Source organism: Rhinopithecus roxellana, chromosome 10 (genome assembly GCF_007565055.1).
Source record: "Rhinopithecus roxellana isolate Shanxi Qingling chromosome 10, ASM756505v1, whole genome shotgun sequence".
Classification (NCBI taxonomy): domain Eukaryota; kingdom Metazoa; phylum Chordata; class Mammalia; order Primates; family Cercopithecidae; genus Rhinopithecus; species Rhinopithecus roxellana.
Genome location: NC_044558.1, coordinates 93211857 through 93234830, shown reverse-complemented (window position 1 = coordinate 93234830; position 22974 = coordinate 93211857). Strand labels below are relative to the sequence as shown.

Genomic DNA, 22974 nt, shown 5'->3' with positions numbered 1-22974 from the left:
ATTTATGACTAACTGTTGTAACCAAACTTTTCCAAAAATTTCCCATGAAAGGTATAATTATACTCATTAAAAATTGCTCCTTAAAAACTGTCAGTGACTTTGTTGTTTGAATTTAAGATCTTTAAATACATTTTGGGAAATGAGACGCAGAGAGACATCAAGAACCTATTAGCAGGAGTTGAGACCAGTATGCAAAACTTGTCAAAACCCTGTCTCTACAAACAATACAAAAATTAGCCAGGCATGGTGGCTGTGAGCCTGTGGTCCCAGCTACTTGGGAGGCTGAGACGGGAGGATGGCTTGAGCCTGGGAGGCAGAGGTTGCAGTGAGCCAAGACTGCATTACTGTACTCCAGCCTGGGCAACAGAGTGAAATCCTATCTCCAAAAACAAAACAAAACAAAAAAACAAACCCATTAGGAGTGGGAGTGTGAACATATAGATGTGTGTGCGCACATACACACAGTTCTTCTTATGTGTATGTTTATGGAGCCAAAAGACTGCATAACCCTAATTGGAAATCTAACAGTAAAGCCATTTTGATGTTGCAAGCAGCTGGTAAGAGGGAATTTACAAACTACAAGAGTAAAATATAAATAAAGAAGCTGAAGAAAAAAAAAAAAAAAAAAGAGAAACAGAAAGGACACCTACGGTTGCCAGTAACTAGGGATGGATGAAATAAGAAGCATTTTCAGTTTTAGTCAAACCTTTAGAATTTTTCAAAATGCTTAAATGAGAAAAATAAGGAGGTGGAGTGCGTGTGGGAGTGGGCACTGCCAATTTAGATGAAGCTAAAATTTTAAATCTTGTTTAACAATCCCAACAAATTGGCATTCAAAGTGTGCTATTAATAAAAGCGTTCCTTTAAAAAAAAAGGCTTGGTGTAAACCACTTTTTTTCTCTTCTCTTCTCTCTTCTCTCTTCTCTCTTCTCTCTCTCCCTCTCCCTCTCTCCTTCCTTCCTTCCTCTTTCCCTTCCCTTCCCTTCTTTCTTTTTCTTTCTTTTGACAGGGTCTCACTCTGTTGGCCAGGCTGCAGTGCAGTGGAGCACTTTCGGCTCACTGCAACATCTATCTCTCGGGCTCAAGCGATCCTCACACTTCAGCCTCCTGAGTAACCAGGACCACAGGTGCATGCCACCACCCCCGGCTAACTTTTGTAATGTTTGTAGAAGTGGGATTTTGCAATGTTGCCCAGGCCAGTCTTGAGCTCCCAGATTCAGGTGATCCTCCCACCTTGGCCTCCCAAAGTGCTGGGATTACAAGTGTGAACCACCACCCCTGGCCTCCCCTTTCTACTTTCCCTTAGTATGCTAAGGTACTTGGGTTACAAAGACTGTTCAACTTTTAGTTCCTTTGTTTATTAGCTGTGTCACCATGGAGAGTTAACTAGAACTTTCTGAGCCTCAGCTTCCAGGCTAAGTTTAAAAATTTTTTTGTAGACATAGGTTTTGTAGACTGCACTACTATGTTGCCCAGGCTGGTTTTGAACTTCTGGCCCCAAGCAATCTTCCCTCCTTGGCCTTCCAAAGAGCTGTGATGAAAGGCATGAGACACCATGCCTGGTCTCATCTCTGTTTTTAAGTATTGGCAATGAAGTCACATTTTTCTAGAACACCAATGAAACCAAACAGAATATGTTCTGCAGGCCACATTTGGTCACAATCCTCTGGGTTGCATCAGTTGCCTTAAAGAGGCAGAGAATGAGATGATTTCAGCCCTGGAAAGATGTTCTGCTCCATTTCATCCTTGGAATGGCTATCATGTCAAATGCAGGTACAAGATAATAACTAAAATTATGGAGTGCCCACTGTGTGCCAGACACTGTCCCTAGCACTTTACAGGAGCTAATTTGTGAATACATCCAACAACTACTTGTTTTCATTTGGGTCACAAATGAAAGTTTCATAAATGAGCTGAAAGTCCAGGTTAGGCACTGAGCCACTCAATGAAAACCCTGCACATTGGGGTCAGCAGTTCCATCAGAGACTAGCTAATGAGCGACTTTGGTTGGCTGACTCCCTGAGGCCCCCCACTCCCCTCAATTTTCCTTTGAGGATCCTTAGAAGAGGGGGCAAGTGTTCCCAGTATAGGAACAGCAAGGGCAAATGCCCCAGGGGGCAACAGCCTCTGTGATTTGGGGAACAGCAAAATGAGGGAATGATTGAGGGGGAGGGAGGGGCATGTGAAGGGATTCTGCCTGTACCCTTAGAGAAACCCAACTGTAGAAGGGGTGGTGGAGGTGGGAGAGGGGTGGTGAGGGAGGGAGAGGGGTGGTGGGAGAGGGAGAGGTGTGGTGGGGCAGGGAGAGGGTGGTGGGGGAGGGAAAGGGGTGGTAGAGGAGGGAGAGGGGTGGTGGGGGAGACAGATGGGTGGTGGGGGAGGGAGAGGTGTGGTGGGGAGGGAGAGGTGTGATGGGGGAGGGAGAGGGGTGGTGGAAGAGGGAAAGGGGAGGAGGAGGAAGAGGGGTGGTGGAGGTAGAAGAGGGATGGGGTAGAGGAGGGAGGGGCTGTGGAGGAGGGAGAGGGTAGTGGAGGTGGAGGAAGGAGGGGGTGGGGGTAGTGGAGAAGAAAGAGGGGGTGATGGAGGAGGAAGAAGAGGTGGTTGAGGAGGGAAGGGGTGGTGGAGGAAGGCGGCATGGAGGAGGGAGAGGGAGGAAGAGGAAGAGGAGAGTGGGAGGTGGAGGAGGGAGAGGAGGTGGTGGAGGAGGAAGAGGGAGTAATGAAGATGGAGCAGGGAGAGGGGGTGGTGGAGGAGGGAGAGCGGGTGTTGTAGGAGGGAGAGAGGGTGGTGGAGGAGGGAGAGGGAGTGATGAAGATGGAGGAGGGAGAGGGGGTGGGAAAGGGATGTGATGAAGGTGAGGAGGGGGAGAAGGGTGGTGGGGGAGGGAGAAGGGGGTGGTGGAGGAGGAGAAGGGTGGTGAGGGAGAGGGGGTGGTGAAGGAGGGAGAGGGGGTGGGGGAGGAGGGAGAGGGGGTGGTGAAGGAGGGAGAGGGGGTGGGGGAGGAGGGAAGAGGGGGTGGTGAAGGAGGGAGAGGGGGGTGGTGGAGGGAGAGGGGGTGGTGGGTGATGAAGGGGGAAGAGAGAGGGGTGGTGGAGGGGAGGGAGAGGGGGGGGGTGGTGGAGGAGGGGAGGGGGTGGTGAAGGAGGGAGAGGGGGTGGTGGAGGAGGGAGAAGGGGTGATGAAGGTGGAAGAGAGAGGGGTGGTGGAGGGGAGAGGGGTGGTGAAGGAGGAGAGGGGGGTGGTAAAGGAGGGAGAGGGGGTGGTGAAGGAGGGAGAGGGGGTGGTGGAGGAGGGAGAGGGGGTGGTGAAGGAGGGAGAAGGGGTGGTGAAGGAGGGAGAGGGGGTGGTGGAGGGGGGTGGTGGAGGAGGGAGAGGGGGGTGGGGAGAGGGAGAAGGGTAATGAAGGTAGAGGAGGGAGAGGGGTGGTGAAGGTGGAGGAGGGAGAGGGAGGAAGAGGAGGGAGAGGGGGTGGGTGAGGAGGGAGAGGGGGTGGTGAAGGAGGGAGAAGGGGTGGTGAAGGGGAGGAGAGGGGTGGTGGAGGAGGGGGGTGGTGGAGGAGGGAGAGGGGGTGGTGGAGGAGGGAGAAGGGGTAATGAAGGTAGAGGAGGGAGAGGGGTGGTGAAGGTGGAGGAGGGAGAGGGAGGAAGAGGAGGGAGAGGGGGTGGTGAAGGAGGGAGAGGGGGTGGTGAAGGAGGGAGAGGGGGTGGTGAAGGAGGGAGAGGGGGTGGTGGAGGAGGGAGAGGGGGTGGTGAAGGAGGGAGAAGGGGTGGTGAAGGAGGGAGAGGGGGTGGTGGAGGAGGGGGTGGTGGAGGAGGGAGAGGGGGTGGTGGAGGAGGGAGAAGGGGTAATGAAGGTAGAGGAGGGAGAGGGGTGGTGAAGGTGGAGGAGGGAGAGGGAGGAAGAGGGGGGAGAGGGGCGATGGAAAAGGTAGAGGGGTGGTGGAGGAAGGCGGCAGTGGTGTTCCTAACCCTTGATCTTGGCTTGTTAACCCTTTCTGAGCTTCCCTCTAGTGGGGGGATGAGGATCGTCGGTTGTTCCCACATTTAAGGGCAGAGCCGGGTAGGGGGTGGTGTTGGTGCTCCAGGGTCACGCGCTGGTGGCTTTGCCGCGGTGGTGGCAGCGGTGGAAGAGGCGACACCGCTGGAGGCAGTGGAGGGACGGGCCCACCAACGCTGCAGGCGGGTAAGGCGAGCGGGGGCCGAGGGCCACCAGGTCCTGCCCTCCCGAGCTGCAGCACGCGCTGGCTTAGGGGGCCGTGGGGGGTCCTGTGGGGGCGCGGCGGGGACGCGGGACGCTGCCTCCCGGAATGGGGCTGCTGGAGCGGGACGATGCGTTAGAACCGGGGGTGGGGCGATGAGGGACTTGGGGGCGGGGAGACGGCGTGGGACCCGCGCTATCCTTTGGGATTTTGAGGGGTGGGTCCCGGCAGGGGCCCCCAACGTGGCTGCTCCTGCGAGTCTCCGAGAGGGAAACAGGTGGTCGCGGGGTGGCTGTGGCGAGGTAGCTCCTCTCCGGTAGCCACGGGGTGTCGGATGTGCGCCTTTACCCAGGCTGGATGTGTGCATCTCCTGGAGCCGGCTGGGACCCCGCATTGGGCTTTGGTCAAGGATCTTTCGAAGGGATAGGAAGACGGGAAACTCAGAAAGTGCTGAAATCTGGGCACTAGAGTCACAGTGTGTCTGATTTTTACCCACATCCTCACTCCCACTCCAGGTCATAGCACGTTCCCTGGATCAAGGTTTCTGTAGTTAATCAGAGGGCATCTCCACCCCCTACCCAAACTCCATCCCAACAATATATCCTTTTTATTTCACCTCCTAAACCAGGGGTTGCAAACTCAGATGCACACAGGGCCAGGCAGATGCACAATGGGTCCAACTCTTACCTGATTTCAACTACGCACCAGGCGCTGTCTATAGTTATTCATTCATTGAATCCTCACCACGCCCCCTGAACTTGCTACTTGTGATGACAGTGATTTTACAGATAGGGAAACAGGTAGGCAAGGTGAAAGTCGCTTATCCAAGATCACATGAGTAGCAAGTGCCAAGTCAGGGTGGGACTCCAGGCAGGTGGCTCCAGAGTCCTGGCTCTTAACCACGGTGCTGTGCTGAGCAGATGAGCTGTGGGGGTCACCAGGAGCCCCACCAGGGAGATTTAACGGCTGCCAGGCAGAATCGCAGACTCTGTGTGGCCAGACTGTCCAATTTCTTGTCTCAGCCTCCTGAGTACCTGGGACTACAGGCATGCACCACCAGGCCTGGCTAATTTGTGTATATTTTAGTAGAGACGGGGTTTCACCATGTTGGCCAGGCTGGTCTCAAACTCCTGACCTCAGGTGATCCACCCGCCTCGGCCTCCCAAAGTGCTGGGATTACAAGTGTGAGCCACCTCACCCAGCCTTAATTTTTGTATTTTTAGTAGAGACAGGGTTTTGCCATGATGGCCAGGCTGGTCTCAAACTCCTGACCTCGGGTTATCCGCCTACCTTGGCCTCCCAAAGTGTTGGGATTACAGGCATGAGTCACTGCAGCCAGCCCTGAGTTCTTATTTTCACACCCCTGAAGCTCAGATCTGGCCCCACATAATTTAGTGCAGGGAAGAATTTTGGTGAAGGGACGAAGTTTATTTTGGAAGGTGTGGCTATACAAAAAAATGACAGTGTTCACACTGGTCTTACTCTTGTCAGGGCCCTGGGGCCCTGAGCTATTCCCTCTTGTAAAACTTTTTTTTTTTTTTTAAACTTACTGTATTTTTTTCAATATAATTTTTTTTTTTTTTTTTTTTTTTTTTTTTTTTTTTTTTTTTTTTATACAGTCTCTCTCTTTGTCCCCCAGGCTGGAGTGCAGTGGCATGAAAATGGCTCATTGCAGCCTCGACCTCCTGGGCTCAAGCTATCCTTCTGCCTCAGCCTCCTGGGAAGCTAGTAACACAGGCATGTGCCACTGTTACCAGAAAGCGATTCCGATCCAGATCCCAAGAGAGAGTCCTTGGATCTCATGCAAAAAAGAATTGGGGGCGAGTCCACAGAGTAAACTGAAAGCAAGTTTTTTAAGAAAACAAAGGAATAAAGATGGCTACTCCATGGGCAGAGCGGCAGCATGGGCTGCTCAGCTGCTTACACTTACTGTTACTTCTTGATTCTATGGTAAACAAGGGGCAGATTATTCATGAATTTTCTAGGAAAGCGGTAGGCAATTTCTAGAACTGAGGGTTCCTCCCCTTTTTAGACCAGGTAGGGTAACTTCCTGATGTTGCCATGGCATTTGTCACTGTCATGCTGCTGGTGAGTGTGTCTCTTAGCATGCTAATGCATTGTAATTAGCATATAATGAGCAGTGAGGATGATCGGAGGTCACTTTGGTGGCCATCTTGGTTTTGGTGGGTTTTGACTGGCTTCTTTACCCTATGCTGTTTCATCAGCAAAGTCTTTGTGCCCTGTATCTTGTGCCGACCTCCTATCTCATCCTGTGACTTAGAACGCCTAACCTCCTGGGAATGCAGCTCAGTAGGTCTCAGCCTTATTTTACCCAGCCCCTATTCAAGATGAAGTTGCTCTGGTTCAAATGCCTCTGACACCATCATGCCCAGCTAATTTTTTGATTTTTTTTTTTTTTTTTGTAGAGATGGGGCCTCACTTTGTTGGCCAGGTTGGTCTTGAACTCCTGGGCTTAAGTAATCCTCTCACCTCGACCTCCCAAAGTGCTAAATTTACAGGTGTGAGCCACCGTGCCTGGCCTAGTCTTCAAGTTTTTTGGGAGCCATAGCTCTGTTTTCCTCATTCTTGTATTCCCACATGTCACACATACTGTATTTCACATAATGATATTCAGGAAGTACTGAATCAAATGTAATTAACTCAAGTAAAGTAGAGATTCAGTCTCTTAGACACCTGCCTCAGGCAAGAAATCTCTCTTCCCCTCTGAGTTATGATGGAAGTCACTGTTCTCAAGCTTGTAGGATAAAGAGCAGCACAGACTCTGACATAGGACCCCTTTGTTTTCCTCGCTGCTACCCCTGAATTCAAAGTCATTTTGTCCCTATGTGGGTGTCAAGCAGCTAGGAAAATGGGCCCAGCATGAGACAGTTTCAAACAGTGCAGCTTTTTATTATGCAAAGGTAACAGGGTTTCTCGCAGCATGACCCCAGCAATAGTGGCTGTCTGTGACTGTTATCTCAGAGCCAGGGAAGAAAACAAGCTTTCAAGAGTATGAGTCAATCAAAGGGTGCTACCGACTTCACCTTTTGCTAGGGGGCCAGAATCTTTTGAGGGGCAAACCTGTAATTCCAGCAACTAATAATGAGTCTTCAAAAAGCAACAAAACAAAACAAAAAACTTCCTAAGAAACCAACCCAAAACAAAACAACAAAAACAGAATGGAGAGAAATCTGGGAAGATCTACAGAGGATTGTAAATCTTTAGGAGGTAGAATGGCCAGAACTAGATTTCTGTCATTTTGGTTCTACCTGAACCAAAAGATGACCTGAGAAGGACTCAATGACGTGCCCTATGAACTTCGTTAGGGATTGATGGATTCAATAAGCTCCTGTTGCAAAAATGTGAACATTGCAACCACTTACATTTTAGTCTGAACTAGCCACTTTCTGACAGCTGGGAGTTGCAAAGTCAACTGCTTACAGGGTCCGAGCATGAAATGTCGACAACTGAAGCAGGCAGAGCCAGAAAACACAAGAGCGGTGGGAATATAGTGACTTGGGAACACATGCTCCATCTATAGGAGCAGCAGCAACTCAGTTCTGGGCAATCATTACCATGAAAAATGACAGGTTCAATGTTACTGTATGTTTTGGGAAGTTGGAAATCTAGATTTTTTTACGTGAAGTCCTCCAATTAAAAAATGTTAAAACATTTTATTATTTTACTAGTTCTTCCTCTTTCTTAATCATAGATTCCTCTGAAAATCTGATTAAAGCTATCTGTCGTGCCTGGGGAACTACAGCACATACTTTTTTTGTATACAATTTCAAGACATTCATAGACTGTCTCCCCCAATCCCATGGTGTCTCAAGGGCAGAAGGAATGCCTGCCCTGGTATTTATACTTTCCAAGAGAGGATCTGATTGGCTGGGTTTACCACTGTCAAATAGGTTGTACTTCCACTGGGTAGAGTTTCATCTGTGGTCTCCCCCTCATGCCCTGATTGGTTGCTTTTGGCTTGAGCACTGATTCTGAATTCCATAGTGACCATAGCTGCAGAGCTGGCTTCACCCAAAGCACGGCTCAGACAGACATTTCAGAACAAAGTATCCCAGGGATTACTTTTTGCAGAATTAAACTGTGGGCACCCATATCATTTGAACTTCATGAACTGCCCTCCAGAATGCCTCCACCTTCACCTTCTCTTCCCAAATTCTCACCATTTGGAAAACTCCTCTTGCTCCTTTTCATCTTTCCTCTTGTATTAAAAAAAATTCTGGTAAAGCCATTACGTTTAATTTTTATGATCTTGTTTAAAAGATTAGCTGTATTGCATCAAAGTCATACAAGTATATAGTTTAAAAGTCAGATTATGACATATTTATAACAAAATATTAGTATCTGTTCCTCTGTTCCTAGTCCATCCCTAGAGACAACTACTGCCAACTCCCTTACCTGTTTCTTTTATTTCTTCTTTTTAATTTTTTTGGAGACATGGTTTCACTCTGTCACCCAGGCTCTAGTGCAGTGGTGTGATCATGGCTTACTGCAGCCTTAACCTCTCGGGCTCAAGCCATCCTCCTGCCTCAGCCTCCTGAGTAGCTGGGATCATAGGCGTGCACCATCATAACTGGCCAAGTTGTTTCTTATGACATTCCCCCATCTTCATATTTCTAAACTCGATTTTGACATATTTCCAGCTATTTCATTCACTGTCTCACTGACTCATTAATTAGCTGATTAAGTAAACACATATACAAGAAGCCTCAACTATAGGCTAAGGGCTGTCCTGGTGCTATAGAGAGAGGAGCAAAAACAGATACAGTGTCTATTTCTACTTCTATCTTTCTCTCTCTGTCAGTCTTCCTGTCTGTCTCTCATTAACCGTTTTTATCTCTTTGCCTCTTTGTCTCTGCCTCAATCATTTTGTCTCTGTTCTCTGCCTCTCTCTCCACATCTCTCTGGATTTAACATAAAATGCTCTCTTTCTCCTTATCTCTGTCTTTCTACATCTCCCCACCCCCTGTCTTTCCCATCTCCCACACCCTTCTTAATAGGGCATGACTATGAAAGCGTGCTTTCAAGGTGAGGCCATTTTTAACCAAGGACTTAGCACTTTTGTCTTGTCTTTTGTATACAGTATTTGAGGGCGGGGGCGAGGTGGGGAAGTTAGCTGGTTTGCACTTTAATGTAATTTAGTCAAGATAGTCTTTTTATGAACCAATTTGTGCAGATTAGTTTGCAAGATGTGACTAAAATATCAAATCCCTATACTGTCAAAGCACTAATGGATTGGGAAGGTAAATTATAGAAGAGTGTTTTCCTGTAGGAATTACACTGACATTCAAAATTAGCTTTTCTCGATACCGAGTCCACAGCATTCCACACTGGCTTTGCAGGGAACATTTAAATCCAAGTTCTTGGTGAGTGCTCTAATAGACAAGCACTGTGGTAATTAAATTAGAAGGCAAAAATTGTTCCTTGGTTACTTCCTGCAAGTTTTCTTACCTTGGGGGAATATTAGTGAGGAAGAATGTTTGGCAGAGTTGTACTAGTCTGTTCTCATGCTGCTAATAAAGACATACCTGAGACTGGGTCATTTATAAAGGAAAGAGATTTAATTGACTCACAGTTCCACATGACTGGGGAGGCCTCACAATCATGGTGGAAGAGCAAGGGACGTCTTACATGGTGGCAGGCCACAGAGAGAGCGTGTACAAGCAAACTCCCCTTTGTAAAACCATCAGATCTCGTGAGGCTTATTCACCGTCATGAGAAAAGCATGGGAAAGACCTGCCCCCATGATTCAATTACCTCCCACTGGGTCCCTCCCATGACGTGGGAATTACGGGAGCTATAATTTAAGATTTGGGTGGGGACACAGCCAAACCATATTAAAGATCTTGACAAAATTAAGATTATTCAGCCTTTATGGAAATGAGCGGGTCCACAAATGACTCAAAATATTTGGGGGGAAAAGAAGTAGGTAGCTTGGGAAGTGTTTTAGGATTTTCCTTCTCTCCCTCCCGCTCTCCCTTCCTTCCTTCTTTCCCTCTTTCTTTTCCATGTCCCTTTCTGTTTGGTTTTCCTTCCCTCTATACTATGCCTGGGTTAGTAATCTGTTGTGCTTGAACCAAAGCTGAACTGACACTGAAGACACCTGGGTTGAGTCCCACTTTTGCTGCTCACCAGCTATGTGACCTTGTGAAAGTTATTCAGCTTCTCTGGGCTTAGTTTCTTTTTCTGTTGAATAAGACGTTTTGGACCAGATGACCTCTAATGTATTTCCCAGATCTAAGATTCCTTCACACACCTACCAACAAATGTTTAAATTTTAATATGTATTTTTTTCTTGTTATGAAGAGGGCAAACTCATGAAACAATTTGGAAAAAAATCAAAAAAGGATAAGTGAACACTATCCACAATTCCATCATCCAAAGAACCAGTGTGAACATTTTGGGGCAATTTTCTTTGTCTTTTTTTGATATATAATTTCACAAATCATGACTGTCCATATTGTGCACAATAGTTTTGTATCCTTTTTAAATTTCCTCCTAAGCATGTCTCTGTGTCTTGCCTGTCTTCATGAACATTATGATGATGATGAATTTTTAGAGATAGGGTCTCACTCTGCTACCCAGGCTGGAGTGCAGTGGTGAAACTGTAGCTCACTGCAGCCTCCATCTCCTGGGCTTGAGCAATTCTCCCACGTCGGCCTGCCAAAGTGTTGGGATTACAGGCATGAGCCACCAAGCCTGGCCATTACAACTTTTTGTTTTTTTTTTGAGACAGGGTCTCCCTCTGTTGCCCAGACTAAAGTGCAGTGTTGTGATCATAGCTCACTGCAGCCTTGACCTCCTGGACTTAAGCAATCCTTCTACCTCAGTCTCCCACGTAGCTGGGACTACAGGTGTGCACCATGTCCAGCTAGCTTTTTTTTTTTTTTTTTTTTTTTTTTTTTTGGTATTTTTTGTAGAGATGGAGTTTCACTATGTCGCCCAGGCTGGTCTTGAAATGCTGGGCTGAAATGATGCACCTGCCTTGGCCTCCCAAAGAGCTGGGATTACAGGTGAGAGCCTGGCCATGAACAACATTTTTAATGTGTGTGTAATATTTCATTGAGCAGTCATGTCTGGATTTACATAACTACTCTCCGGTTGGCAGACATTTTGGTTGATGCCAGCTTTTCTCTTATGGCTATTTGTGATTCATATCTTTGTTCATGAACATTTCTCCATCTTTTTATTTTTCTTGAGTTTATGGCTCTTTCAATGGTTCTATTTGTGTTTCCTGGCAAACATGGATAAATTCCCCAGAAACTTGCTGGGTGGGTGGCTTCGTGAATTTTCCCTGGAATTAAAACTTACTTTGCCTCCCATACTGAATTGACTGTATGTCAGAGGCAGGACAGTGGCTGGGAGGTAACTCTGACTTTCATGCTTTATTAAGTCTTCACTTGCCTGCAGCCTCACTTCTTTTAGGTATGACCTAATTTTCATTGAGTTCTTTTGTCTGCATGGCTAATAACGACATTATTATCAACAACAATAACAGCTGCTGTTTTAAGAGTTTATTCAATAGTGCCAGGTATTGTTCACTGTCTCATTCCATCCTCACAACAGCCCCTCTGAAGTCAATATTTTCAACATTTTGCAGATGAGGAAACTGAGGCACAGAAAAGTTGAGTTCTTTTCTCAAAATCAGATAAGGAATAGGATTTGCACCAAGTTTCTCTTCATCCAAGAGTTTGACCTCTGAAGCACTATATTCCTCCCCTTGCCCTCATATTCCCTCTCCTAGAAACATCTATAATTAAAAAAAAACAAAAAACCAAAAAAAAAAAAAAAAAAACAAAAGGAGGAGATTGATAAAGGGATGGAAGGAAGAAGGAACCATCCTTTGCATTTCCCTAATGTCTAGCAGCATTTCTGCATTAAAAGCCAGAATACTTGGGTTCCTCTTCTAGCCTTACTATTCAATTGCTGTGTGGTCTTGAGCAAACTACATTCCATATCTATGCCTCAGTTTGTAATCTACGAAATTAAAGGGCTGGCCATGCGCGGTGGCTAATGCCTGTAATCCCAGCAGTTTGGGAGGCTGAGGCGGGCGGATCACTTGAGGTCAGGAGTTTGAGATCAGCCTGACCAACATGGTGAAACCCTGTCTTTACTAAAAATACAAAAATTGGCCAGGTGGTTGTGGCGGATGCCTGCAGTCCCAACTACTTGTGAAGCCAAGTCAGGAGAATTGCTTGAGCCTAGGAGGTGGAGGTTGCAGTGAACCGATATTGTGCCATTGCGCTCCACCCTGAGTGACAGAGTGAGACCCTGTCTTAAAAAAAAAAAAAAAAAAATTAAAAGGCTAAATTATAGAGTCTTTATGGACTCTGAGACTCTTAAGATTCTCTGATTAACCCTAGGTTGGTGGGAGGGGACTCAGAAGTGATTATGGCTGCAGAAAATGGGGAAAACCAAGGTTCAAAGAAGTTCTCAGCGTCACAAAAACTATCAGGCCCTGTTGGATCTTTCACGTGTAAATATCTGAGACTTTGCATTTTGGGGTCTGTTCGGGAATGGATTTATTGAAGGTTAAACAAAAAAGGAGAATAGAGTTAAGAATATCTGGACACCACAGGGAACCCAAGAGCAGGAACAAGGGAACCAGATGTTTCTGTTCATATCTACACTCCCGGCAACATCATGCCTCTCACTCTGACACCGCTGTCCATGCTCCAGGGCCCAGGAAGTTGCTGGGTTTTCAGATATTTGAGCCTGAACTAACACCTCCCGCCTCAATCTAGGACAAAGAATCTGATTGGTCCAACCAGGGTCACATGGTCTACTTCTGATCCAATTAACTGTGTCAGGCTGGGGGCGTGGTCCACACACAAGGGTCACCTCCGGAGGGTCGGGTCACCTCAGGTGTCTTCCTGGGCGTGATGGCTCGGAAGTCTAGGGACGGAATTACTCCATGGGGGCACACTTGGTTGTCTCACAGTGCGGCAAGAGTTCCTGCAGTTGTTATTAAGGATGGAACTTTAAATTATTTACTTCCCACCTTATGTGAAGTGGCTCTCCCAGGAAGGCAAGAACAAAACTGAGGACGCCTGGTGGGCCAATTATTGTTTGTTTGAGGCTTTGAGGTATGCACGTGTGCAGAGGGACGGTGTGTCTGGGTTCTCTAGAGGGACAGGATTAATAGGATAGATGTATATATAAAGGGAGTTTATTAAGGAGTATTGACTCACACTGTCACAAGGTGAAGTGCCACAATAGGCTGTCTGCAAGCTGAGGAGCAAGAAAGCCAGTCTGAGTCCCAAAACCTCTAAAGTAGGGAAGCCCACAGAGCAGCCTTCAGTCAGCGATCGAAGGCCCGAGAGCCCCTGGCAAACCACTAGTTTAGGTCCAAGAGTCCAAAAGCTGAAGAATTTGGAGTCTGATGTTCAAAGGCAGGAAGCATCCAGCACGGGAGAAAGATGGAGGCCGGAAGACTCAGCCAGTGTAGTCCTTCCAACTTCCTCTGCCTGCTTTTATCCTAACCACAGACAGCTGATTAGATGGTGCTCACCCAGTTTGAGGGTGGGTCGGCCTCTCCTAGTTCACTGACACAAATGTTTATCTCCATTGGCAACACCCTCACAGACACACCCAGGAACAATACTTTGCATCCTTCAATCCAATCAAGTTGATTGCAGTCAGTTTCAGTCAAGTTTTCTTTGATGATTTCTCACATGGTGATATTCACTAAGGGAGAGTTCACAGTTGAAAACCTGGATGGCCTCATCACTGCACACTGAATCCCGTTTCTTGAAAAGGTTACGCCGGGCGCGGTGGCTTACACCTGTAATCCCAGCACTTTGGGAGGTCGAGACAGGTGGATCACTTGAGGTCAGGAGTTCGAGACCAGCCTGGCCAACATGGTGAAACCCCATCTCTACTAAAAATACAAAAATTAGCTGGGCGTGGTGGTTCCAGCTACTCGGGAGGCTGAGGCAGGAGAATCGCTTGGACTCGGGAGGCAGAGTTTGCAGTGAGCCGAGATCCTGTGCCACTGCACTCCAGTCTGGGCGACAGAGTGAAGCTCTGTCTCAAAGGCAAAAAGAAAAAAAAAAGTTGGTTAAAATGGCCAGGCGGTGCCAAAAGGAGTGTTCTAGAGAATCAGCACACCTCAAATCCTAATGTTGGGATTCAATAAGGACTAAGAGCCCTCTAGATAAGCAGAACTCAAACTTTAGATTGTTGAGGAACTACCCAGGGTGTTTGTTGATATGCAGATTCCTGGTAGTCCCCCAGAAATTCTGTGGGTCCAAGGAGGTAGAGGTGTGGACTGGGGAGACTGTATTTTTAGCAAGTGCCTCAAGGTCAGTCTGATGCTGGTAGTCTGATCCATATGATTACTTTTCATGTGTAAAAAGAAGAAAAAATTCCGTGAAATTCTTCCGCAATGAAATCTGATGTGTCATATAAAGGTTGAGCTGCTTCAGGCGATGTAGCAGATGAGGGGCCCAGAGTTCTCCCCATTCTACCCTGTGCTGTGCCCTCCACGCTTGTATTAACAAAGCCGCTATTTATTTATTAGCTGCTGGAGGTATTGGGGACAAAGTAATGAATAAAATAAACCAAATCCCAGTCCTCATGGGACTCTTCTACCTGCAGGGAAGGCAGGCAATACATAAATTAGCTAATAAGTAACTTGCAGGTTGCGCTAAGTGCTGTGAAGGCAAATATAGCCATGAGGAGTGGACAGAAATACTGGAAAGGGGATGTCAGGCCATCTGAAAAGGCATTTGAGTAAGGACCTGAATGCAGTGAGGGAGTAAGGTGTGAGAAGATTTGTGAGGAAAATGTTCCAGGAAGAAGGCATGGCAAGAGTGAAGGCTATGAGGCTGGAATAAGCTAAGAGTAGTCCAAGAAGGCCAGGCAGAGGAATGAAGCTAGAGGGAGCGTGCAGACAGGTGGGTAGGGGCCAGGTCACTTGCAGCCTTGCCTATGACTTTGCACAGGCCCTGTGCATAGTAAGGTGTTTGTATTTCATTTTGGGAATGATGGAAACCATGTCCTCAGGTAATCTTCCCAACAGTCTAATGAAGAAGGTCCTACTATGTATGGCCATTTTACAGTTTAGGAAACTGAGGCATAGAGAAATGAAGACATTCACAACTTCTAAGTAGGAATATGAGGATTTGGACCTCAGGGTGGCTTCAGAGGCCACTGCTCACTACCACACAATACCGTCTCCTAGATATCTCAGGACTTTAGCATCAAATTCCACATGGTAGATCCCTTATGGAGCTGCAGTAGGTATAGTGGGAAGTTATTCTGGCCACTTGCTAGTTGTCTCTTCTTGGGTTAGGAATTTACATTTGTGAGGTATGTAAAATGAGAAGGCTATTTTCCCATCTAATTCGTTTCATTGGGTTTTGAAGAAGAAGAATAAATGTGCTTTATAAACTATAGAATGCAACATAAATACTGTGAATCATCTCCACTGAGTTTGACTTAACCCTTGTTTCCTTTGAGAAAGACAAAAAAACCCTTCTGATTTGTGGAAATTTGAAACCTCATTGAGGCAACTCTTGGGTCAAAGGGAAATCACACTGAACTTATGAAATATTTAGAGAAAGAGTTAATAAAAATATGCATCAGTTTCTTTAGGATATAGCTAGTGCAGTGTGCAAAGGCAAATTCGTAGTCTTAATACAGTTCTTGTGAGATTGAAAATATCACACAATGATGACACTCATGAGCTCTGGAATCAGACTTGGATTGAAATCTGAATTTTGTCACTTCTGAGCTATGTGATCTTGGATAATTGCTTAATCTCTCTAAGTCTTAGAGTTAGTCCAGTTTCATTATCTGGGAACCGGCAATGGTAGTAATCTACCTGATAGAATTTTGTGCTGGCTGTTCCCTCTGCTTGGAACGTTTGTCTTGTGTGGTTGGCTCTCTTATTTCATTCAGGTTTTTTCACAACATCACAGCCCCTTATGCTTTATTTTTCTTTATCTTATTTATGACTTCCTGGCTTTATATTGTATATTTATTTTTTGGTTGTTTCCTTCTACAGAGGTCATCTATGTGAGAGAAGAGAGTTTGTCTTGGTCATTGCTGAACCTCTGGGAAGTAGAGCGATGTTTGGCACACAGAAAATTTACTGCACACCTGTTGAATGAATGTGTGGGTGCATGGTGGGGCTGAGCAGAAGGCTAAGACAATGGATATAAGTGCTTAGCAGAGCACCTTGCTCATTGTGAGCCCTTAGTGAATGTTGGAGGTTTGTTCTTGGCTTCTACTCCTTCTTACAAGGTGATCTCTTCAAAAATCTAGATTATAATCTTCTTTTTTTTTTTTTTTTTTTGAGATGGAGTCTTGCTCTGTCGCCCAGGCTGGGGTGCAGTGGCGCGATCTCGGCTCACTGCAAGCTCCGCCTCTCGGGTTCACGCCATTCTCCTGCCTCAGCCTCCTGAGTAGCTGGGACTACAGGCGCCTGCCACCGCGCCCGGCTAATTTTTTGTATTTTTAGTAGAGACGGGGTTTCACCATGGTCTCGATCTCCTGACCTTGTGATCCGCCCGTCTCGGCCTCCCAAAGTGCTGGGATTACAGGCGTGAGCCACCGCGCCCGGCCGATTATAATCTTCTTGAAGAAAAGAAAGGTGCCTTTCACAGTTCTGTGTTTCCTGCTTATGCTAGGCACATCGAGGTGGCTGAGTGAATGCTTTCATTGAGAGAACTAGGTATATGGAAGTGAGATTAGTGCCTCTATGATGTTTATCATTCCTTTTATTGCTGGGCACAATGAAGATGCTTGATAAATATTTGTTGAGCAAATGAATGAACAAAAACAATCCTTTTATGCACATCGTTAAATGGAGTGGACTGTGGAAATGTAGATGTATTAGTCTGTTCTCATGCTGCTAATAAAGACACACCTGAGACTGGGTAATTTATAAAGGAAAGGAGGTTTAATGAACTCACAGTTCCATATGGCTGGGGAGGCTTCACAATCATGGCGGAAGGTGAAAGAGGAGCAGAGGCACGTCTTACATGACGACAGGCAAGAAGAAAGTGCATGCAGGGGAACAACCGACATGTATTAAACCATCAGATCTTGTAAGACTTACTGTCATGAACAGCATAGGAAAAACCTGCTCCCATGATTCAATTATCTCCCACCGAGTCCCTCCCATGACATGCGGGGATTATAGGAGCTATAATTCAAGATGAGATTTGGGTGGAGACACAATCAAATCATATCAATATGTAAAGTCAAATTCTAAGAGAAGCTCAATGTTCTGGGTGCATTATTTAGATCCTGCGAGCCCTCCTGCCTCACTCCCTCTCTCCACCACATTCTCAGCAGCTGCACTTTGCCTTCTCCAAGGCCAGTTAAGCCTGTTTTCTGGGGGTATGGGGCCTATGGGTGTAGAACTGAACCCAGATCCCACTCTGCCCTTGCCAAGAAACCAGTGGACATAGGAGGCAGATGGTAACCTGGCAATTAGACCACAGTGTGACATATGGAGCAGCACAGGGGTACCAGGAACATTCTAAAGGGGCTGTAATTCAGCTGGGGGAATCTGGAAGGCTACTTGGAGGTACCAGACACCTAAAGCGAAATCTGAAGGATGGACAGAGATTAAATTGGGGGAGGAAAAAGGAGTGGGATTCTAAGGGGAATGGGGGAGACTGTTCCAGGCGGGAGGAATGGTATATGCAAAGGCCCTGAGGCAGGAGAAACATAGGGTTTCTGGTATGAATGGAGGAAGAAGACCAGGCTGGTAGAGGGGGCAATTAGTAGAATTATTGAAAGATGAGGCTGGAGGGTGAAGTGGGGGCCAACCCAGGAGGGTTGGTACACCCAAAGCTCCTCCCAGGCCTCACTGCTCACTGGCCTACCTTCTTCCTGCCTCTCAACTTTGTTCTCAGGCTTCCTCTTACAAACTGTGCTTTCTCTCCTCCTTAGGGCTAACCAAATTCCTGGCGACTTCAGCCCATTTAACTCCCCATCCCCAGTATCTGTCCTGAACTCTGCTCCTGCAACAAATAAAAACAACCCTTACTCTCTCAGTTCCAACCACCATGGCCTCCTTGCTGTTCCTTGAACATCTCCCAGAACATGCCTTGCCTCAGGGCTTTACACTGGCTGTTCCCTCAGCCTGCAATACTCTTCCCTGGGAGATTTGTCTGGCTCTCCCATTTCCTCCAGGTCTCAACGTATATGACACCTCCCCTGACCACCCTGTTTAACATGACACCACCTCTCACTTTCTAGCCATCTCTGGCTTGCTTTATTTCTTTTTAATCACAACAATGAATACTTTATAAATCCATTTGTTCATTCATCTCCTGTCTGTCTCCCCTGCCCCCTGCACCATTTGCTCCATGAGGGCAGGGACCTTGTCTGTATCCTTGGTAAATGGAACACAGAAGATGCATAATAAACATTTGTGGAATGAAAAATAGTAAATTGTGGTGGCTCACACCTGTAATCCCAGCGCTTTGGGAAGCCGGGGTTGGGAGATCATTTGAGGTCAGGAGTTCAAGATCAGCCTGGCCAACATAGTGAAATTCTATCTCTACTAAAAATACAAAAATTAGCTGGGTGTGATGGTGCACACCTGTAATCCCAGCTACTTGGGAGGCTGAGGCAGGAGGATCGCTTGAGTCCAAGATGGGGAGGTGGCAGTGAGCTGAGATCATGCCACTGTACTCTAGCCTGGGTGACAGAGCAAGACTCCATCTCAAAAAGAAAAAAAAAAAAGTAAAAGAAAAATAATAATGGGGTCAGGCCCTGGACCACTTGCATCATAGACTTTAACTGATTTCATTTACATGACATTGATTTCTTCGTCTATAATTTTCACCCATTAGTGCTGAGAAAACAGGCTCAGAGAGGACAATGGATTTGCCTAGTGGCACAGCTGGAGTGGCACTTCAGTGTGGCTGATTCACTGAGCAGTGCCACCAGCGTCGGAGACCACCCTGCTGAATGAGGGTTCCAGTCTCGACTCAATCACCTTTCACCCAGTGACCTTGAGCAGGTCCTTTCTCTCTGGTGTTAGAATCCCATAAGCCATAGAATACCAGAAAGTCCATGTTGTTTCTGTAATCCACAAAGATAGCACAGCCCCTCCTCATTCCATGAGTCCCCCAGTGGGGTGGACATCAGGGCTCAGTATCATGGAAATGGCTCATGGGGTGACTCAGATTTGGCTCAGGCTCAGGGTTGCATAGTAGTAGAGCTGAAACAGAGCACCTTAGGATCGCTGGATGAATTTGAATGGCAGTCACATTTTGTTCAACCTGAAGTGTGTTTGAAATAATTTTATTTAATTTCTATGTTTAAAAACTGAGAAATCTCACATAAAAATCCAGATTTCCACTTCTCTTAAAATCTAAAACTAATCACAGGTAGCAACACTTAGGTGATATTGAGGAGCACCTTTAAAAACATTAGTTAATTAAGAGATGGGGTCTCACTCTGTTGCCCAGGCTGGAGTGCAGTGGTGCAATCATAGCTCAACCTCAAAACCTTAGGCTCAAGTGATCTTCCTGCCTCAGCCTCCCGAGTAGCTGGAACTACAGGCACGTGCCACCACATCCAGCTAATTTTAAAAAAGTGTTTTTTAGTTTTTGTTTTTGTTTTTTCTTGGTAGAGATGGAGTCTCACTATATTGCCTAGACCGGTCTTGCACTCCTGGCCTCAAGGGATCCTCCCACCTCAGCCTCCTAAGTAGCTGGTACCACAAGTGTATGTCACCACACCCAGATAATTAATTTTTTAAAATAGAGGTGGGGTCTTGCTATGTTGCCCAGGCTGGCATCAAACTCCTGGGCTCAATGATCCTCCCACTTCAGCCTCTTGAGTAGCTGGGACCACAGGTGTGTGCCACCACACCCAGATAATTAAAAAAAAAGTTTTAAGAGATGGGATCTTACTATGTTACCCAGGCTGGTCTTGAACTCCTGGCCTCAAGCAATCCTCCCACCTCAGCCTCTCAAAGTGCTGGGATTGCAGGTATGTGTGAGCCACTGCGCTGGCCCTGCAGAGCACCATTCTATGGGCATGTGCCACCTTGTTTGCTCCCTGTCCCATGAGGTCACTTCTCTCATTTTGTGGTCCCTGTAGCCATTTGAGTTGGAGACCTCTGGTGAGTTTTATTTGAGCTGAACTTCAGTACCAGTTAAGCACAGGCTGTGATGTGCTGAACTTTTCACTTTCAGAATGGCACCCAGTAAATCAAGTCTGGGTATGATGTCATGCCGGGCTGTTCTTACAGATGCTGTGGGAATTGTGCGGCTCCATTGCTGCACTCTGCATTGTTTTGGTGATTTGTGCTCAGAAATGAAATCACTGCTTGGATACTGCTAGACTGCAGGGACAGATAACTCAGTAGAACTCCTCACCTGCCTTTGAGACAGTCTGTAATGTATTGTCACTTATTTCTTTTCATCTGTGGTTTTATGTTTGTGTCTACTGCTGCATTCTGAAGTCTTAATTCAGGAGCCCAAGCCAGGTCATCCAGTTAAAAACTTCCTGGCAGTATCGCTATGGTAATTCAATCGTCCCTCAGTATCCCCGGGGGTTGGTTCTAGGACCCCCTTGGATACCAAAATCTGTGAGTTCTCAAGTCGCTGACATAAAATGGTGTAGTATTCGCATGTAACCTATGCATGTCCTCTTGTATACTTTAAATCATCTTGAGATTATTTAAATACCTAACACAATGTAAATAGTTGTTATACTGTATTGTTGGCTGAGCGTAGTGGCTCAAGCCTGTAATCCCAGCACTTTGGGAGACTGAGGTGGGTGCATCCCTTGAGGCCAGGAGTTCAAGACCAGCCTGGATAACATGGTGAAACCCTGCCTCTACGAAAAATACAAAAATTAGTCAGTCTCATAACCTGGTCTCGAAATAAATAAATAAATAAATAAATGGATTACAATTAAAATTAAATAGTTGTTACACTGTATTGTTTTAAAATAGTTATTATTTTTTTTTGAGATGGAATCTCTGTCACCCAGACTGGAGTGCAGTGGTGTGATCTTGGTTCACTGCAACTTCTGCCTCCCGGGTTCAAGCGACTCTTCTGCCTCAGCCTCCCAAGTAGCTGGGATTACAGGCGCACGTCACCATGCCCAGCTAATTTTTGTATTTTTAGTGGAGATGGGGTTTCACCATGTTGGCCAGGCTGTTCTCGAACTCCTGACTTCAAGTGATCTGCCTGCCTCGGCCTTCCAAAGTGCTGGGATTATAGGCATGAGCCACTGTCCCTGGCTGCTGTATTAATTTTTATTTTGGAAAATTTTTGATCTGTGGTTGGTTGAATCCGTGGATGCAGAACCTGCAGATACTGATGGCCGACTGTATATCCTTGTTTGTGTGCTGATTTGAGTGTGTGTCTCCTCTGTGGCAGAGACAATAATGTTCCTCAGATGGTCCCGGCACTTCTCCATTCCCAGCCCCTTGTAGTTAAGCAAGGCCATATGACTCATGCCTGTCAATGGGCTATGAGCAGAAGGGGCATACATCACTCCCAGGCCTAAGCCTGGGAAAGCCTGTGTGAGTTTTCTGTGTGCTTTTTTCTGCTGTATGGTGTCTGAAGTCCTCATGGTGAAAATGGGAAATCAGGGTATCATTTGAACTTGGTGTTATGGTCTGAACATTGTGTCTCCCTAACTTTGTATGTTGAAATTCCAGCCCCCAACATGATGTGAGGAGATGGGGCTTTGGGAGATGATTAGGACCTGAGAGTGGTGCCCTTATGAATGGGATTAGTGCCCTAATAAGAAGAGACACCAGAGAGCTTGCTGCCTCTCTCTCTTTGCTCATGTGAGGATACAACGAGAAGATGGTCATCTGTAAACCAGAAAGGGGATGCTCACTGGAACCCAATCTGCTGGTACCTTGATTGTGAACTTCTCAGGCTCCAGAATTGTGAGAAACAAATGTTTGCTGTTTGAGCTGCCCAAATTTATGCTAATTTGTTACAGTTTCCAGAGTTGATTAAAACACCTGGATTTCTAAGTTACTAGACCTGCAGTAGACTCTGTGAGGGAGGAGTAAACTTTTGTTGTGTTAAGCTGGTGGGATTTTGGTGTGTTTGTTACACAGCAGAACCTAGTCCATCCTGACTGATACATTCTCTATTAGAATTGATAAGTAGGAACTGCACATCCATGTCCAGAAAAGCTCTTGACAGCCAGTGCTCAAGAAATATTACAGAGTGAATAAAAGAACAATTATGGTTTGTGTTATTAGACTATACATATACCTACTTTTTTCCTCATAGATGGTGTGTTAGATTGGAAGGCCACCTTCCTGGGAAGGAAAGGAGAATCAACACTTGTTGAGTGCTGTCTATTGTGCTAATTATTATCCACATCTAAAGATAAAATGAGGTCCAGGGAGATTAGGCAGTTATCCTGGGAATATAGAGCTATCTAAGAGTGGTTCTCTTAGAATGACTCCTATCCATCTTTTCGGTTGTCTTTAGGTCTTGGCTTTAATGCCACCTCCTTAGGGAAGCCTTCCTTGATCACTAGACTAGATTAGTTGTCACTCCTCTAACTCCTGGTACTTCCCTCATATAACACTTACTTCCCTTCAGATTTTGAGTGCTCTGAGAATAGATCCTGTGTCTGTTTTGCTCAATGTGGTATATCCAGCACCTAGTATAGTACCTGGTACATAGTAAATGCTCAATATATGTTTGTAGGTTGAATAAAGGCAGTCAGGAAACTTAGACTTTTGTTTTGGTACTGCTTCTCATCAGTTTTGTTATTTCAGACCAATAGTTTCATCTCTCTGA

At 46.2% G+C, this 22974-nt stretch overlaps 1 protein-coding gene across 1 annotated transcript in view; it reads left to right on the top strand.

Moving 5' to 3' along the window:
- The first annotated feature begins 3959 nt into the window (after positions 1-3959).
- Positions 3960-22974, top strand: part of RPH3A (rabphilin 3A) — a 333538-nt gene continuing 314523 nt past the window's right edge. Inside the window, exon 1 of the mRNA XM_030939664.1 lies at positions 3960-4182. The gene's annotated coding sequence lies outside the window, so the exon portion shown is untranslated. The remainder of the gene's footprint in view (positions 4183-22974) is intronic.